Source organism: Crinia signifera, chromosome 6, assembly GCF_055691185.1.
Source record: "Crinia signifera chromosome 6, ASM5569118v1, whole genome shotgun sequence".
In the NCBI taxonomy this organism is placed as follows: Eukaryota; Metazoa; Chordata; class Amphibia; order Anura; family Myobatrachidae; genus Crinia; species Crinia signifera.
This window is the reverse complement of record NC_139222.1, coordinates 38,719,942-38,738,057: the sequence shown is the minus strand read 5'-3', so window position 1 is coordinate 38,738,057 and position 18,116 is coordinate 38,719,942. Positions and strand designations below refer to the sequence as shown.

The 18,116-nt window shown below is 44.1% G+C and overlaps 1 protein-coding gene and 1 long non-coding RNA gene across 4 annotated transcripts in view; one reads left to right on the top strand and one right to left on the bottom strand.

Moving 5' to 3' along the window:
- LOC146007569 (uncharacterized) overlaps window positions 1-18,116 on the top strand; it is a 56,969-nt gene that overhangs the window by 4,429 nt on the left and 34,424 nt on the right. The gene's annotated exons all lie outside the window — the stretch shown is intronic.
- The window catches only part of LOC146007572 (uncharacterized), a 71,385-nt gene that overhangs the window by 39,538 nt on the left and 13,731 nt on the right, over window positions 1-18,116 (bottom strand). The gene's annotated exons all lie outside the window — the stretch shown is intronic.

Below are 18,116 nucleotides of genomic sequence, written 5' to 3'. Positions count from 1 at the left end.
GACTAAATTTGAAGAGGATGATGATTTAAAAAAAGATGTGATTGATCTACAAGGAAAACTTGACTCATTAGAGACGGAAATAATCTATAGAAAACAGAAATAATTCTATAGGGACAAGCAAGATTATGATAATGGTAAAGTCGGTGATTGGCCTCAATCCAATAATTCTAATAACAACAACTTTAACCCATTACCTAGACCCCAAGTCCAGTATAAAGATGAGCAAGATGAATGACACTATAGTGTAAAAGATCATAGCTACCCAAGACAGAGAGATTCCTATCAAGGATGAAATAGAATTAGATCATATAGATCCCCCTATCATGGAAATCTGAGAAAATACGCTATTCTCCGCCAAGGGATAGATACTTCCGAGAAACATCTAACCGATATGATGTTTTCAGATCACCGTCTCCACTAAATAATACTCATTTTTTAGGAGAGAAAAGGAGAGGAATTTTTCAGCATATACAGGAAACTACACATACGAGACTAGAATCCCCCATAGGAATAAAAAGGTCCTTAGGAGAAGGGGAAATAGAGGGGGTGGAAAATTCCCCAAAAAAGAAGAAAGGAGAGAGATCAAATACAGGACTCAGTAGTCGTCCAAGGCCGCTCAGCTTACATTTCGGAAGCATATAGAATGATTGAGGATTTAGACACATATGAAAAATTGGCGAATAACCCTCTTGAGATTTACAAGGATGAGCTATTTGTTATATTGAACAAAGCAAAAACAGATGGTGTTATCTGCAACAAAGAATATGAATATCTATTTGTAAGTAAACCCAAAGTCCCAATCTATCATATACCCAAGGTCCATAAGTATAGAGGCCACCCCCCCAGGAAGACCTATAGTGGCGGGCATGGAGTCTTTAACATTTAATTTATCCCACTATTTAGATCTCAAATTACAACCATATGTAAAACAGCAAAAATCATACTTAAGAGATTCTACATAAATTTTAAAGGAAATACAAAACGTAATTTGGCATCCTACGTATAAATGGGCCGCAGTGGCTGTACAGGCATTATATACGTCTATACCCCATATCAAAGGATTAGAAGAGGTTCTTGAAGAGTACAATGGGGTAACTGAAAAAGAAAAATCTTTCCACATAGAGGGCATTAGGTTCATTTTAACTCACAACCATTTTGAGTCCAATGGTGGACACTATGTCCAAAAACAAGGGCCGGCTGTGGGTACAAAATTTGCACCCTATTATGCTAATATCTTTATGGATGATTGGGAGAAAAATACACTTGTTATTCTTTGACTTATAATAACTATTTACAGTGTTGTTGTATACACAATGTTTTTCATAAATGATCCAGTTCATATCATTCTGAACAATTGGATATTAAATATGGCTATATAGCTGTATGAATTATTTTGAAGCTTATTACGGCCATAAAACATAATATTGCACCCGGTATGCAGCATTTATACGTTACAAAAATGCAATGCATATTATGAGATATAAATTTTGATCTTAAAATGGATACATGCACAAGTCAGCCGCACATCATAACCTTTTCAACATAGCTGGGCTTATATACATGATTCATTTTAAATTATTGGACATACAGTATTGCACAACCATTTCAAACATGTGAACATTTCACATTTTGCTATTTTCTGACAGTGTCATTGCTTGCAACAGATTTAACAACAATCAGCCTTGTTGGGCCAGTTTGTAAAACCAAAACAGGACCATCTGTGACCCTTGACCCTTTTAATTCATGAATAGTCATAAACCTGTCACTTTTTGTGTTTGATTTTTCCTGGGACTATACCTACTACTAACATGTTTCACTGTCTAATATTTACTCTTTTCCATAAGTCCCTGCACTATTGTCCTGTGCTGGCAACTACAAGTACTGTAATCAGTACTTCACTCTGTTGAAGACATTCTAAGGTGTTGGCTCAACCCAAACCTTGTTAAGAACTTTAAATAATCAGCAAATTAACAGGTTTATGGTTAAATGTTTGGTTTTGTAACATGTATTGATTGCTCAAATCCATTATATTTCAACTGTGTCGACACGGGATCCGGACAATGGGTCTACAGCAAAAGGTCGACAATCATTAAGTCGACACCATTAGGTCAACAAGCAAGAAGGTCGACAAGCAAAGAGGTTGACATTCCAAAAAGGTCCACACAAGCAACAGTGTCTAGGTCGACAGTCAAAGGGTTGACATGCGTGGTGGGAGAATAAACTATTGTGCCGAGCGATGCGGTTCACTTCAAACTGTGTCCATGTCAACTGTGTCGACATTCGGGGTAAAAAACAGTGAAAAACCCCATGTCGACCTTTTGACTGTCGACCTAGACACGGTCGACCTAATGTTTGTGTCGACCTTTTTAAATGTAGACCTTTTTGTATGTTGATTTTTAGCATGTCGACCTTTTTGCTTGTCGACCTAATGGTTGTCGACCTTTTTGCTGTAGATCTCTTGTCCCGCTTCTGTCGACACCTCCATCTTCTATACCTCAGTTACTGATGCAAAACGGGTTCCCTGTAGTACAGATTCGACTTTAGGGATAAGAAAGTTGTCACACACTGCTAGATCTGGTGAGTATGGATGTGATCTAGCACTGCAATCTGTATCTCGGGCAAAAAACTGTTTCACAGAGACAGAGAGCTGTGTGGGCTGGTGTGTTGTCCTGATCGAGGAGGAAACCATTTTCATACAATTTTGTGGTTTGCTTGGTTACATTATTTTTTGGGTGGGATACATGTAAATTCTGTGGTTTTAATGTCATAAAGTACAGTATGTCGGCTACATGCAGTATTTGCAAGTACGGTATATCGACAGAGTACCTGTTAACATGTTCACAATGTTGACAGATAGCCCTAATACTAATGTCATATGTTGACATTTTCCAGCTGCCGTAATGTCACCATATTAACCATGTTAACATTTGACCACTATAAATGGTGACTTTGTGAATGGATATCGTTTGTTGCTTACAATGTGAAAAACCCTAAAGATGGGCCAGGTTATAAGGATTTACAATGTAAACTTATGTATTGCATGCCTCCCTCACATTCAATATACTGACAACAGCCCACCAGGAAGCCAACAGACTCCCAGTGGCAGGATTGCATGCAGTATATCATATCTGGGAAGCAGAAATGCCATACAGAAAACATCAATACGTTATTAAAGGGAAGTATCACTCCTTTTTATCTATGATTTTGTGTGTCCAAAGGGGGAGCACCCAGTTTTCAGCACCGCCTGTTCAGTCTTAAGTTACAAAAGATAACTTATACAGGTGAATGAAGAAAAACTTCAATATAGGATGGTATTGGTCTCTCCTTTGTATAACAGTACAGAACTGTGATGCTCCAATAACAAAGTGACAGGATTGGGGAATATACAGACTTTTCTTTTTTTTACAGAGCTAAGGAAGCAACATGCTACTGTTGATTAGACATGCTGGTCTTTAAGTATGGTGAATAATATTTACTCAGACAAGTGATGATAATTAGACAAATTAGTCATGGGCAGTAACTCCCAGACATATGGGGCCTTATGTAATCCCGCAGAGTTCGGCGGTCGTGCGGGATGGAGCAGTTATGTACAAGGCATGGTTTTGCCATGTAAGTGATAACCCCTTTAAATAAAAGTCCATGGTTGGCCGGCATCCAGTTCTGCCCCAAACTCAGGTGGCATTACATCCGGCCCATGATGTTAATCCTGCCGATGAGTCAAGCACAATAACACTCACTTAAGTGATATCCTGTGACATTTAACTATATCAATACATGTCAAAAAATAATATAGACTAGTGAACACATTTTACGTATACTTGCCTACTCTCCTGCAAAGCGTAGGAGAATCAAGAATCTTAGGTGCTCTCTCAGATGCCCTGGAAAAGTAGGCAAGTCTACCTGAGTCCACCTGTAGCTGCTCACTGCCATCAATGAAGTGGGAAGTCCAGGTGGCTTGATGATGTCATTTGCACTGAATCATGTCATTGTGGCCCTGTAATCACCATAATTGTGGCATTGTATAGTAGGGGGCTGGGCCATAATTAGTTTGGTGTGATATCAGTCCCCTGCACTGCCCTGAATGGTCATTTCTCCTAAACATACAGTAATATAGAGAAGAAAAAACTTATGGTCCCATACAGCAGCAGCACATTATAAGGTGTAGGATTCAGTTGTAGTGATCCGTGTAGTGGAGGAAAATAAACAAGCATATATCAGTCATACCCCTTTCACACCGCAGCTGTAATACAGTACATAAGAAACAAAGTTTGAACAGCGCTGTGTGGAATTATGTAAAAGTTTATTAAAATAGTATTATTACAAAGCCGGCAACAAAGACAAGACAAACAACTTTTAAGAATTATTCCCAAACTTCCTGGTTAATAATCATAGTGTATGCATGCAATCCCCTTAAGTCCTTCCTCTACGCATTTCACCACCTTGTATGCGATCAGCAGCTTCCTCAGGAGGTGTATGTACATACAACGTAGAGGAAGGACTTAAGGGGATTGTGCTCGGCGACATCTTAATCCAAGATCCAGTTGTTAAACTCCCGGTAAAGACTGCATATTGTGGACTGAACCAGCGGTCGGGGCAGCACGCTGGAAGCCTGGAACCGGAACCCTCACCACATACTTGAGTAAACATCTACGTATAAAATCCATTTCTATGTGCACATAGGTGGGTACTGTTTATTTGCAAACTAAAACTACTAACCGGTTAAGCAAGTACTGCTAAATATTTAAATGGAAAGGCATGCATGCATACACTATGCTTATTAACCAGGAAGTATTGTCTTTGTTGCCGGCTTTGCAATAATACTATTTTAATAAACTTTTATATTATTCCACACAGCACTGTTCGGTACTCTTTACCTAGCACGGCGCCCATCGCGATTTCCCATAGGGATGTTAAATTTTTCAATGGACGCGATTTTTCAGTTCAATGCCTCAATGCCCGCGATTTTGCCATAGGAAACAATGTTAAATGGGCCACAGAGCCCAAATAGGCACCCTTAGCAGTGAAATGTCCCCCACAATTGTTAACGACACCCCACGATCAACGCGAACCCGAAGCGTGGCGAGCGCAGCGAGCCCGCGAGGGGCGGCGGTACGCGTCCTCCGACCTTTTCATACCCCCACTATCCACGTCGGCGTGGAGTTGAGAATAGAATAGTGTGGCGAGCGCAGCGAGCCACCGAGCCCGAAGCGTGGCGAGCGGACGCGGATACCTGTGAAGCCCGCGAAGGGCCGCGTTTACCTGTGAAGGTATCCGCTGCGCTCGCCACGCTTCGGGCTCGGTGGCTCGCTGCGCTCGCCACACTATTCTATTCTCAACTCCACGCCGACGTGGATAGTGGGGGTATGAAAAGGTCGGAGGACGCGTACCGCCGCCCCTCGCGGGCTCGCTGCGCTCGCCACGCTTCGGGTTCACGTGGATCGTGGGGTGTAGTTAACAATTGTGGGGGACATTTCAGTGCTCGGTGCCTATTTGGGCTCTGTGGCCCATTTAACATTGTTTCCTATGGCAAAATCGCGGGCATTGAGGCATTGAACTGAAAAATCGCGTCCATTGAAAAATTTAACATTGATCCCTATGGGAAATCGCGGGCATTTTACACTCGATGACCGCGATGGACATCGTGGGCGCCGTGCTAGGTTCAAACTTGGATTCTTTTCTGCTCTAAAACTTAAAGGGGGTTAGTGGTAACCCCCTTTCTGAACAGCTGTAGTGAGGAATAATTAAGCAATCAGTGCTCATACCTATTTTTTATATAACACAGTACAATGCTGATTTTTAAGCATGTCAACCCTAGGTGCAATGACTCATCTATCATTGCATTGTTTTTAAGGGTTCCGGACGCAGTCCCGACAGTGGGGGTCCCGACAGGCATTTACCCGACGCAGACACCCGGGTTCCCGATGGCCACCTGCTATTTTCCATCGTGGGGTTCCACGACCCCCATAGAGGGAGAATAGAATAGGTGGCGAGCACAGCAAGCCACCATTCCCGCAGCGTGGCGAGCGCAGCGAGCCCACAAGGGGCTTAGTTGCACTCACCATGCTGTCTGGGTCCGGCCAGTCGGGATCCCGACGTCGGGATAACCCCTATACCACACCCGTTTTTAAAGTCTATTTTTTTTTTTATGGCCTTGTATGTATGATTTTATTCAGTGTGTATTAAGTGTATTGTGTAAAGATGATCCAATTCTTTATATAGAATTTTTTTTAAATCCATTAGCGCCTCATCATCCCCCTTTTTCTTGTTTGTACCTATATAGGACTAACTAACCTGTCTAAAGCAGCTGCTGAGAAACCACTCCCATTAAGCGCCCCCAGGTCCAACCCCCCAAGGTTGGTCCGTTTCTATGTTTTTCTTTTTTGTGCTACAACTACTACAGTGAGGGCACAATGTGTTTAGGGCACTACTACTGTGTATAATGTACTGTATAAGGGGCACAACTACTGTGTGGGTATAATGTCTAAGGGTTACTACTACTATGTGAGTGGCCTGTGTAAAGGGCACTACTACTGCTATGTGGGTGTAATGTGTGGGACACTGCTACTGTGGGGGTGTAATGTGTAAGTTGTACTACTACTGTGGGGGTGTAATGTGTAAGGAGTACTTCTACTGTTTGTATATAATGAGTAAGGAGCACTTCTACTGTATGGGTCTAAGGAGCACAGATCACTGCTACGGTGTGGGTGTAATGTGTAAGGGACACTTCTACTGTGTAGGTATAATGAGTAAAGGGGACTACTACTGTTTGGGTGTAATGTGCTCTACTATAGTGGGAGTGTAATGTGTAAGGAGTACTTCTACTTTGTGGGTGTAATGTGTAAGGGGCACTACTACTGTTTGGGTGTAATGTGTAAGGGGTGCTACTACTGTGTGGGTGTAATGAGTAAGGGCACTACTACTGTGTGGGTGTAATGAGTAAGGAACACTACTGCTGTGAGGGTGTAATGAGTAAGGGCACTACTACTGTGTGGGTGTAACGTGTAAGGAACACTACTGCTGTGAGGGTGCAATGTGCAAGGGGAATGACTACTGTGTGGGTGTAATAAGTAAAGGGGGCACATCTACTATGTAGGTATAATGAGTAAAGAGGACTACTACTGTGTGGGTGTAATGTGTAAAGGGTACTACTGTGTGGGCGTAATGTGTAATGGGCAACCCTCTTTCCCACCCTCTACCTTACCTCTTACACATGAGCCTCTCTCTTGTCACCCTGTGATTCTCCAAGGCATCTCCCTCTCGCCATCATACGGATACAGCATTCCCTTTCCTTGTTGCACGACCATGCCTTTAGTTTGAGGTCATTCCCACTTTTCCTGGCGTTGTGCGCAGATAACACCTCAATCACAAATATGTTGTGGGGGCGAGCTCCAAACATTATGACACCGGGTGCTAGTAGGCCTGGTTGGGTGCATAATTCATTTGCTACTGTATATAATTGATATGATTGAAGAGTCCAAGATAAAAGGCAAAGGGCCAAATGTATCAAGCGTTAAAATTTATAAAATGGAGAGTGATAAACAACCAGCCAATCAGATCCTACCTGTCATGTTACAGGCTAGGTTTGTAAAATGACAGGTACCAGACCGGCTCAGAGCAGGAGAATGCCAAGCATTTTATCGGCATCCCTGGGAATGCAGGCGGGCTGATGCCTGCTCGAGCAGGGGGTGGGGCTGCAGGCATTTATGGGCTTGCTAGCCAGCGAATGTATGCTGCTTAGCAAGCCTTACTGAATCAGGCCATTAGTTTGCTTTTCTGTTAATCTGAAAATCAATAAAGTTGAATAAGATTGAACTCAGTTCAGTCTTGAGAAAACGTATTAAACATAGGACTGCTAAATAAACAACAGGTAGATGTAATCAGCTGCCAAGTGAATATACAAAGGAGGGTACAATTGCTGCATGATTGATTTCTATAGCAACCAAACATGGAACTGGGAGTGCTAATAATTACATAAGTCACTGACATACTTTAGTTTATATGGTCATATCGGTCATCTACACAGCTACAAGCAAACCTCGTTCTAGTGGCACAGCTGTAGAATTGTGATAAACTGGAATCCATCTAAGTGTAAGTACAGTACATACATTATATAATCTATATATACAGTATGTCCAGTGTCCACGTGTCACAGAAACACTGCCATCTGTTGGCAGCAAGTGAAACTACATCTAGCTTTTGCTTCGAGCGCACTTACTAGGTATATTATAATTGTCTTCTGTAAAATATTGCATTTAACTAGTTAGAAGCATAAGGGGCAGGATGCAGCAAACATTGCATTATGCACATACCTCCTAACTTCTGCATTAGTTAAAGAGGGACACTCGAAAGCACCCGGAAAAGGGAGATTGGCCTATGAAATTAGGGTGTGGCCTGTGTAAATGAGGGTGTGGTATATGCAAATTAGGCCACCTTCGGGCCACGCCCCGTCTCCATCCTCTGCCCCGCTGAATAGATGCTGTGTGTATGCGCACAGTGTCTATTCCCTTGAAGCTGGGGGGATTCACAGCTGCCCCCCCCCCCCCCCCCCCCGCCATGGGACACTGCCGGCCGCGGGCAGGACATGGGACTGTCCCAAAAAAACGGGACAGTCCCGCAAAAAAAGGGACTGTTGGGAGGTATGTTTTGCATAGGATGCATCCTGCCCCTCACTGCATGCATATTGTCATTTATGAACACTATATTCTTGAAGAAGGTCACCAAAGACAGCTCTTGCAGTAAAAACTGTCCTTTGTGATGATAGGACTCTGCGTTTAGGACCTGAACACAACCTACAGTCATTTTGATTGGTTGGGAGACTATTTAATCCACCAATCAACTTTTTCTAGGATTGCTGTGCTGGCCGGACCAGTGGCCTCCTCCTCCCTAGCCCCTACATCTCCTTTTGGGTGCAGGGAGGAGGCGGAGCCATGCCCGACAGCCAGTGCGATAATTATGTGTGTGTTAGCCAGCGATGTGCTTATGTGTGCAGTATCCGGCAATGTGCTTGTTGCACATTTACAGCTGTGAAATAAACGCGTTGTCCATTTTCTAGATGTACTGCTAAGTGAACAACAGCTGGACTTTGTTCATGTATGGGAAATTAAAGAATTTGCCATACAACTTTGTTGCTGCTTATGTATCTTCCAGCCTGATACTTTGCAATTTCATCATTTATATAATAGTATGTATAGAAAAACATGCGCGTATATGAATGCACCAAATTTCAAAGCAATCGGTGAAGAACTTTTGGAGATTTAAGATTTTGAACAAACGAACATTTACATTTTTATTTATATAGATAATGACCTACTGTGTAATGTTTATATAGACAATAAAGTATATTTTTTGCACAACATTTTTTAATTTGAATTTTGAACATCTCTCACAGAGATGCTGGCGCTTAAAGGGATAATCCAGCCCTGTACGACAGGGACCTCTTGTGGGAGGTACCAGGGAGTGGCTGCAAAAACATAGGCATGTCATGGACATTTTTTGGAGGTGTGCATCTGCCTTCAGCTGCAATCATACACATAGAGAAAACGGTATTGTCACAAATGCTCTGGCTCCGGTAAAATGTATGGGGGTGTGGTCACTGTGTGGTGGACTGGCCTCTGTGAGTGGGCGTGGTCACATCCCCATGATAAAGAAAAATAATAATAAAAAATTAATGTCATTTGTGCGGGGTGATGGGTGGGATCATCTTTGTGCACACAGAGGGAGAGAGAGGACAGGCTGCAGCTGTCTGTCTCCGCAGCTCAGCACACGGCACTGAGCTGGGTGTGCTGAGCTGGGGAGAAAGGCTGTGCTGCGGCAGCAGCCTGTCATCTCTCTCCCCAACCCCTCCCCCCCCCCTTTGACGCCGATACGTGTACGAACATGAATTAGTTCATACATACATATACATTAAAATCTTTCATTGTTTTACGTAATTTTAGAGAACACCTAGCGTTTTCTATCCCTGTGCCTTGAATTTATCACTATGGCCCTGTGTATTCTAATGAGCCAATATGCAGAAACCAGATTATCCAGTTCACTCTCCTTTGTAATGTTTATAGTGCACTAAATAAATGTCGCAGCTATTCCGGGAAAAGTACAAAACACCGGAACATTTTTGCCATTATGGATCCAGTATATGGAAAATTATCTATTTTTATTTTGGTATTCGGATTAGTAGGGAAACAGCCAATAGAAGAATAGAATAGAATCAACTTTATTGGCCATGTATGCTTGCGCACACTAGGAATTTTTTGTGGATTTACAGTGCAGCATCAAGCAGGGATGAAGGGGGGGTGAAGGCGTTACATACATTACATTAAGACATTACATGTGGGGAACACATACCCGCCGAGCTGGTGGACACATATGGCCAACATGCCTATAGCTATGGTTGACACATCAAGATACATATTTTGGGGATTTTTTTTTTAAATAACTTTTTCACACTTTTCCATCCACGTGCACTCTTATTGGGCCCGAAGCATGGCGAGCGAAGAGTTATGCTTGTTGGGCGTCCACGTGTTCAGGTGTCAACATTTGCTGCTGACCTGATATGCCACACCCTTTTCTTTTGGGAGAGATGTATCACATCTAATGATGATGTTGAGAAGTTGGCATCCAATCAAATCCTACCTATCATTTAAGGAATGTACTAGATAAATGATAGCTAAAAGGTATGTTGCCATTGGGCAGTTTTCCCACTTGTCCTCTTTAAAAGACTCAATCCAATCCTATTGCCTATCTGATTATAGACATAAATCTGGAAAAAACTTTCTATATGTTAATGCTGTTTATAGAGAGTTCTAATTTGTGGCATACTTATGAGCAATATAATCTACATGTCTTTTTAAGGCATCCAAATCGCATGGGATTGACAGCAGGTCCGATGTGATGCGTGGTTCAGTATGCATCGCACCGGATCATGTGAGTTCCACCGGCTGCAGAAACGAATGTTGGATCGCATCCGAGCCGGGTTGGCTTGGCTGGTATCACCCGCGACGTATGGTATGTGTGAAAGGACCCCTCGGAGATGTCGCTCCCTAAAGTATACCCATCTTTAGATTTATGCCAAACCACTCACTCACTGGGTTTCTGGGTTACAGGGTCCTTCATAGTGCTTATGTGCTACCCTTACTGGGTCATATCAATATGAACACACTTATGGGTTCTGACAAGTGCCCAAAAAAGGGAATGGAACCGCACAGACTGGGTATATCAAATGAGAATATAAAAGACCAACATATAAATGCATAAGGACTCATAATCAATGTCATTTATTATTTATGGGGTTGGCCATGCTCCCAGATTAACTATATCTATCAGTAAGAGTTAGTGCTGGAGGCACTGAAGAAAGACATTTTTGTTGGGGCACTCCTTCAGATAATATTGTAAATATTAAAACATAACTTTTAATAATAGTAATTAAGATCATTGAGGCAAACAAACAACACAAAAACCATGTACAAACAGTTACTTAAAAAGTCAGGCAAAAATGAAGGATAAATATTTCCTTCTCCCCCTTTAATTCTGTCAACAGTCAAATTAAGATTAAGCACAAGTTACCCCCCTCAGATGATCATATCAGACTGTCTGACAAATCTATAATCCGTCATAAGAAACAGTAAAGAGATGATCTGCCGGGAGGTGGACCTAGGACTCGGTCACACTTTTAAAGAGCTCTCCAGTCTCCAGTGCCACAAGACCGGCCCCGACCCGCAGGCGAGCAGAGACACACACCCCACACTCACCTGGGGTGTAGGAGATAGCGGTGGGCGAAGCGACGCCGTTTCCAGCTCCCCACCACCGTTTTCCCCGGAATCCAGGCACGAACAGGTGCCGCCGAGGGGATCCGCCGCCATCTTGATTCCGGCGGAGCGCGCCACATACCACCGGGCGCTCGCGCCCACACTGCCCGTGGACTGCTGGCGGGACACGGACGTGGGCATCGCATCGTCAGCTGCCTCCCAAGACACCGGAGGCGCTGACTGACGGCAGGAGGCCGCGCGGATCTGACTCGCCCGGCCGCCATCTTGGTAGAGGCGGCCGCTTCTCACTGTTCTCCCGGGACCCAGCACACAGCGCAGACATACCGGAGGGGATCCCGCACATCAGAGGACCCCCCAAGGTGAGGCACATAACGCCCTAAACGAAGGGGGAGCAGTCTGGTGCCCCCCTCACACCAAGACACCACACGGCCGCCATTTTGGGCCCAGAGCCAGACACAGTCTACCATCTCCTAACAGCCCCAAGACCCTGAGGTAGGCTGCCAAGCAGCAAGTCATAGGTGAGAGGTGAGGACTGAATACTCCCATACCCACCTTGCCACTAACTACCACCTGACTGACCACCCACCTGCAGCACGCAGCGTGACCATCACCTGCAGCCCCAATCCCACACAGAAGACCACCCATTTGTGCAAGAGGCTTGAAACTACACCCCACCACCTACAACTGCGTGCAGCCACTCTGCTACAGGGCGAGAAGAGATAACAACTCTCCTACTTTACCACTGCCCGACTACAGTCAAGCACACAGCAAATAGTGGGGAAAGGATACTACCCGCACCTCAATCCAACTGCACTCCCACCTATATTTACAGAAGCTGCCCCTGTCTCCCCTCCATCCGGTCACACCCAAGAAATCCACCGTCAGGGTGTGCAACGACCCCCCGAAAGTTACTCCTCGGGCCCATCTTCACTCTACTTACCTGATACAGTGGACACAATTGTCTCACACAATATGGAGAAATACGTGGCAAAAGCCCAGAGATCCAACAGGGGCTCCCAAAGCCAAAAGCAAAAGGACAAACTCACAACCATTTGCCAGGCTTCCTCCCCCCGGTCGCCCGGAATAACTAACACAACTGACCCTCTCGATGAGTCTGTGCAACAAAACTCCACGGCTGCACTATCAGCCAAAGAGATCTCGGATATCCTTTCACCATTACTGGACTCCAAGTTGGCCCCTATATTGGAAGCCATCAACAAGGTGACCGAACAAATTTCACAACACTCCACCAGACTAACAGAAGTGGAGGATAGAGTCTCTAACTTGGAAGATGACTTCAACACAGCTGCTACCCAAACCCAGGCCCATGAATCATCCATCCAGGCCCTGCTCGACAAAGTGGAAGACCTGGAAAACAGAAACCGGAGGAACAACCTCAGGCTCATCGGCCTACCAGAAAGTGTTAAACCCCGAGACCTCCTATCGTTTGTCTCAATATGGCTGCCTGAACAACTGGGCGTTCCAATGACAGGTCCCATAGTGGTGGAAAGAGCTCATCGAGTGGGCCCTGACCGCCAATCTGCCCAACAAAAACCCAGGCCCGTCATTTTCAAGCTCCTAAATTACCTGGATAAAGTGAAGCTTTTAGAAGCATACCGCAAAGTCACATCACTCACTTATGAAACCTCACGTCTCCTGTTATTTCAAGACTTCTCTTATCAAGTCTCCACTAGGAGACGCGAATTCTCCCCAATTTGCAAGGAACTTTTCGATAACAACATCCGATTCGCTCTCCTATACCCAGCCAAACTGCGTGTGACACATGACGGACAATCCCATTACTTCGACTCGCCTGAAACTGCCCGGAACTTTGTTCGGTCCTTAGATAAGAGTCCGCCACGCTCCACCATGGCTGACAATGATTGATGTCGAATCTGGCTGAGTATACAACAGTTTTTGCCTCATGTTTACAGTCAAAATGTTTACCCTGTTTAGATATATTCTGCTACTAAAGTTTATGGTTTTGCTATTTTTACTGTGGCAGTTGCTGCCAAAACTAGATACCTTGCCGAGGAGGTGGGGTCTGTGGCCTACGGGCCCCCCTAGTGTTATAGTTGTAATGTATTGTTACCTGGCTATTCAATCCACACTACCTATTCCTTCTGTTCTCAAGAGTTACATAGATACAAATAGGCAACCCGTTTGGTTGTCGTACTGGGTTCAAAAAAAGTTAGAAAAAATTGACAGGATTAAAACTAAGCTTATTGTGTTAGTCCATTTACGATGCCTGAACAACTTGACAGCCCGGGAATATTCCTCCCGGTTTGCTGACGGTTCATTGACTGGTCCCCCACCCGCTCGCTGGGACGGGTGGGACACCAAGACAGAAATGTACTCGGCTAAAGTTCCCCCTGCTCAGGGCATTGGATGAGTGTTCAACCGCCTAATGCAACATCACAGTCGCACTCCGTGAAGTCAAATCTTACACTGGTCTCATGGAATGTAGAGGGCCTTAACACCCCCATAAAAAGAAAAAAAGTCTTGTCTCATGTACGTAAATTTAAACCAGACATTGTCTTCCTCCAAGAAAGTCACTGGAAGGCCTCAGACCCAAATGTCCTCAGAGATAAATGGATTGGGGAATGCAGGGCGGCCTCCTTCCCCACCAAATCCAGGGGAGTACTAATAATTTTTAGAAAATCGCTCAATTACTCCATAGTGTCGGAATGGGCAGACCCCGACGGACGTTTCCTTTTCCTGAAAGTGTATATTGAAAACAAACTGTATACTCTAGCTTGTATATATGCTCCTACAGGACACAATGTTGGTTTCTTCTCAGACCTTTACACGAACCTACAAGGTTGGGCAGAGGGTATTTTAATAATAGGTGGTGATCTTAACACAATATTAGATCCCCTAGTGGATGTTACAACTCCCGCAAATAGGCACCCTGGAAACAGACAAACACCCCCGACCCTTGCCCTAATGATCGATGCCCTACACTTGATTGACCCCTGGCGCTTCCTACACCCGTTGGCTAGAGAATACACCTTCTTCTCTCACCCTCACTCCTCGTTCTCCAGGTTAGACTACTGGCTATTGGATAACTCCATATTGCATAGAGTCGAGGACTCCAGGGTCTCAGATATTCTTATTTCTGATCATGCACCGATCACTTTGAAGCTGTCTCTAGACACTCCAATTAAACAGTCCTTTAACTGGCGCTTTCCGGACTATCTGCAGGACTCTCTAGATTTTAAGAACTACCTGACACAAATGTTCCTTAACTATACCAATGATAATAATATTCATAGGGAGGACATCAACCTCTTCTGGCTGGCCTCAAAACCAGTATTAAGAGGTCATGTCTTAGCATATGTCTCGTCCCAAAAGAAAAAACATCACCTTAAACTCACGAAGGCCTCGAAAGAGGTCTCTGTGGCATACTCCCGACTATTGGCCTCCCCGTCCGACATGAACCGGACCATATATAAAGATGCCAAATCAGCCTATGATACCATTGTAACAGAAAGGGCCAATGTACAGCATCAGTTTCAGAAAAATAAATATTTCCGATGGGGTAATCGACCGGGTAAATTGCTGGCAAACTTAGTCAAATCAGCCACGGGCCACAAACCCATCTCAACATTAAAATCTGATGCAGGGAATGTTCTTACAGATCAAGACCAAATCACTAAACTTTTCCTTTCCTACTTTGAATCCCTTTACCAAGCCCCCCCAACACACCAAAGGAACATAACTGAATTTCTACAAACAGCCAAGTTACCTCAACTTTCCTCTGAACATAGAGAACTGTTAATGTCACCAGTTAGCGAAGGGGAGATAGAAAACGTCATCAAAACACTACCCCTCCACAAAACACCAGGCCCAGATGGTCTCTCGGCCTCCTACTATAAACTGCTTACCCCCCAGATAATCCCCCTATTAAGTCAGCTATATAACGCTATTCTTACTGGAAAGCCTGCCCCACAAAATTTCAATGAAGCTAGAATAATTCTTATCCCCAAACCTAACAAAGATCATAATCTAGTCTCCTCCTACAGACCTATCTCTCTGCTCAACCAAGACTTCAAAATTTTTACAAAACTCATTGCTTCACGGTTACAGTCAATTCTTCCATCCCTTCTACTCCCCCAACAGACAGGATTTCTTAGAGATCGACACTCAGTACACAACGTGAGATCACTGATAGCAGCCATGTATAAAGTTCACCTTACCCAAGCCAAACAAACAATAGTCCTCAGCTGCGATGCAGACAAAGCCTTTGACAGGGTATCCTGGCATTATTTAGCTTCCCTACTATACACTCAGAATTTTGGCCCCGAATTTGTTCAAGTTTTCCAGACCCTGTACCACGAGCCCTCTGCTTTCCTCACCATCAATAATGCAAATTCAACCCCCTTCCGGCTATACAGAGGCACCCGCCAAGGATGCCCACTATCTCCCTTGCTGTTCAACCTGGCACTGGACCCACTCATAAGACACTTTATACTTAACAAAAATTGGAGAGGGGTCCAACTCGCGCAAAAAGAACTAAAGGTGTCAGCATTTGCTGATGACCTCTTACTTTACATCTCCAACCCGAAACAAGCAATCCCCACCATACTCGAAACCCTATCAGAATTCGAGAAAGTTGGAGGGTTCAAAATAAATCATTCCAAGTCAGAAGCATTGGCCTTCTTCCCAGAGGCTAAATTAGGATGGGGAGACTCGTTTCCCTTCAGATGGGCACCCGATGAAGGGATTACTTACCTAGGTATTAAAATTCCAACACACCCTGCCCAATTATATGCCCGGAATCTTGAGCCACTATGGTCCAAAACCACGACAGATTTCGCTAGATGGGCTCACCTACCCCTGTCCTACATAGGTAGATGCTACCTGTACAAAATGATTACTTTCCCTCGTATTCTATACATACTACAAATGTTGCCCATCATCCCCTCCAAGAGGGATATAGCAAGACATAACAAAGAACTTTCGAAGTTTATATGGTCCGGAAAGCGCCCACGAATATCATTGTTTAAAATACAACAGAAAAGAGACCTGGGAGGACTCAACTTGCCATGTCTTAGAACGTATGCTATGGCAGCTAATTATCGGATAGCGCTAGATTGGATAACAGGCTCAAACACATACGCAAATTTCTCCGAAGAGCAAAGCTTTGTTCCTAACATCAATCTAATAGCTTTACTACACAAGACACCACAGGCTATGCCAGAGGAAGCCAGGAACAATCTTCTTCTCCACACCACCTGTATGGCATGGAGATTAGTTAGGAACAACGTACAAACCTCAAAGCACAGATCTATTTTCCTCCCCTTATGGGGCAACCCAGATTTTATACCTGGTCAACTCTCTGGTGTGTTCAGGGGATGGAGTAGTGGAGGCCTACGATTCATTGCAAACTTTCTGAAATTAGATTCTTTGGTCTTTATGTCATACTCAGATTTGAAAGACAAATACCCACGCCTGCAGATCTCACATTTTACATACATCCAGGTGAAATGTTACGCTCAGTCGGTATTACCACTAACGGACCTGCCTTCTAAACTTTGCACTCTTGACAAACTAATACACACACGGTTAGAGAAACCCCTACCTACTTCTCATATCTACGACCTATGTCGGAAATGTGTGTCACTAGAACAACCCCCAAGGGGTTTCTTGAAATGGCAGAACGATTTCCCCGAACTAACTATGAAAACAATGCTGACAGCATACCAATCCCTAAACAAAAGCCTAACTTCCACCTCCTACATAGAAATGCACCAGAAACTCCTACATAGATCATATTTCACCCCCAAACTTAAATTTCTCACCGGGGGAGCCCCTGACGCCAACTGCTACAAGTGTAGCAGTCCGGATGCAGACTTAGTACACTGCATATGGTCTTGTGATGTGGTGCAATCCATCTGGACCGAATTCCAAGACTTCATCAAATCGAAACTCAAGATTGATTTTGCCATTTCAAAGGCCTGGGTTTTTTGGGGACAATATCCAACCACTGACCGGAAACGCCTTTCACCAGGCGTCAGGTTATTATTGGTGAAATTAGCTGCGACGGTTAAAAAAACTATTCTGTCGGAGTGGATTTCCCCAACCCCCTCCTCTTTGTCCCTAGCCTTCCCCAGAATGATGTACCTGTTCATGATGGACTGGTCGGAGACCTCCATTCAAAAAGAAAAACGCACAAAGAAGTTCTTTGATACCTGGTTACCCTATGTACAAACCTTGTCTACACCCCTGAAAACAGCCCTAAGAAACTCTTTTTCTGACACCACCTGGTATCTAACTGAATCATTGTCTAACGACCCTCCTTTTTAGCGCTAGATTCAAAGATAAGATGTGACTGTGATGTAATACCTTAAA